Here is a 2,241-nt window from a genome sequence, read left to right on the forward strand (position 1 = left end):
TGTCTACCTTTCACACGCATATGAGGCAAAAGAGAATACCATGGCTTGGGTCAGGCACACCTTAGTCCTTTGTACTTCAATGCTCTAAAGAGGTTTTGTTCAGCAGATTTATCTAATGCAATATGTCTTTTGATCTCTCTCTCTCTCTCTCTCTCTCTCTCTCTCTCTCTCTCTCTCTCTCTCTCTCTCTCTCTCTCTCTCTCTCTCCCCCTGTCTCTCCCCCTGTCTCTCTCAGGACTAAGTCTTTCTTGGACTCAGACTTGGAGTCCGTGGGTCTTTAAAACCACTGTGTACTTGTTGACCTTTGTCTCCAGGTTCTTATCAGCCTGCTTCCACAGCCTCATGAGTTGCTGCTTCTTCCCGTAATGGATATTGGGATTCTCCTTCCTTTTCTCCTATGGTAGCTGTGACTGCCTGGTACTTCCAGCTCACCTCGTGAGCTAGGAAATCCAAGTAGGCAAATTTGTGCATGGGCTTCAGCCGCACCACCTTGAAGGCATCAGGCACCACCATCAGCTTTTTCTTGACATAGGGGTGTAGGATCCCGTCAAAAACCTTGAGCTGGTCCAGGGCAGCCTGGCCCACTTGATCTTGTGGGGCAGCATGCATTGTGTGGTTCACCAGCAGATATGGCTAGGGGCCCTGAAATAGTAGATGCTGCAGGAGGGGTTGGTGTTCATGCACTTCCAGAGAGAGGCCAGGTACTTCAACGTTTTGGAAGTTGACACAAGTGTGTTGCCCTCACCATGTACCACCACCATCTTATGGCCCAGCAGCACTTGTTTGACCACAATGGCTGCCAGACAGCCCAGAAGAGGGCCATGGCCATCGAGCACCAGGACCTGTCCCTTGACCATCTTCAATAGCTGCTTTGGAAAGCTCTTTTAATATCTTCACTGTTGCTTCCATGAACATTGATGTGGATCCAAGTTAGACAAAATCCATGATAAATTCAATATTTCCTACATTTATCATGATGTTATCTATTGATCCAGTGTGAAAATTTTGGTCTTCCTTGCATTGAGTTGTAATCCATCCTGAAGGCTATAAACCTTGATCTTCATCAACAAGTGCTTCATGTCCTCTTCACTTTCAGCAAGCAAGGCTGTGTCATCTGCACACTGGAGGTTATTAATAAGCCTTCCTCCAATGCTGATGCCCTACACTTCTTCATAAAATCCAGCTTCTCCGATGGTTTGTTCAGCATTGTGTTAGTCTGGGTACACTAGAGAAACAAATCCATGGACACGCTCAAACATATAGGAAAGAGCTTTATATACAAGAGCAACTGTACATCAAGAAAACATCCTAGCCAGTTCAGATCAAGTCCTTAAGTCCAAGATTAACCCATATGTCTGATACCAATCTCTAAAGTCTTCTTCAGACTCAGAAACACATGCAATGATGCCAAATGTAGGAAGAACACAGGACAATGTGTGGGAAGTCTCATTGGTCCGTGGCATGTGAGCGCTGTCAGTAGAGTCTCCAACGGAGTGAGCCAAGAGAGAGAGTCTGTCTCCTGCCTCCAAGAAGAAAATCCAGGAATTCTCAGAATTCTTAGGAGAAGGCCATGTCCACACAGAGGCTATGATTCAATTGACAGACTAGACTCCACCCTGCTTCCCAAGTCCCAAATTGACACCAGACTATGTAACTACCACAGATGCCCATGGTTTTAGCTTTATCATTTATCTTTTGGGTATATTTTGAATTAAGCCCACACAGAACGTGTAGACAATGCTCAAGATTATAGGGTTTGTTGTGGAAGCTAACAGATTACAATGCAGATGAGAAATGCTTAGGTTATAGCTGTTCTGTCAAAGTTCTTTCAGGGATGCTAACAAATGCCCAAAGGGCATGCCACTTCACCATATGCCTGTAACCAAAGGTACTCAGCTCAAGCTCACTAGGTCAGTAGCCCAGCTTCACAAATTAAGTGCCCAGAGGTACCCCACACTAGTAAGCCTCAACCTAAAGGCACTCAGATTCACTTTTACGGATTAGCAAGCCCAACTTCCCCAATTAAGGGCCAAGAAGTATCCCATTTCATAAACCAGACTCCTGCCCCATAGGACTCAGCTTTACTTGCTTTGTGGGCTAGGAAGTCTGCCACTCTGGCTCCTGCTCTGGCTCCTGGTTCTGCTGCTGCTGCTCCTCTTCTGCCATTCCTCATATGTCAAAGCTGTCTTCTGGATTAAGGAATTTGATTATGAGGGATTTTAGGGCCCAGAGGACACACTC

The 2,241-nt window shown here is 45.8% G+C and overlaps 1 pseudogene; it reads right to left on the reverse strand.

Moving 5' to 3' along the window:
* Positions 1 to 254: 254 nt before the first annotated feature.
* Positions 255 to 857, reverse strand: LOC142433042 (large ribosomal subunit protein uL13-like; annotated as a pseudogene).
* Positions 858 to 2,241: the final 1,384 nt, after the last annotated feature.

This window comes from Tenrec ecaudatus, chromosome X, assembly GCF_050624435.1.
Source record: "Tenrec ecaudatus isolate mTenEca1 chromosome X, mTenEca1.hap1, whole genome shotgun sequence".
Lineage (NCBI taxonomy): Eukaryota > Metazoa > Chordata > Mammalia > Afrosoricida > Tenrecidae > Tenrec > Tenrec ecaudatus.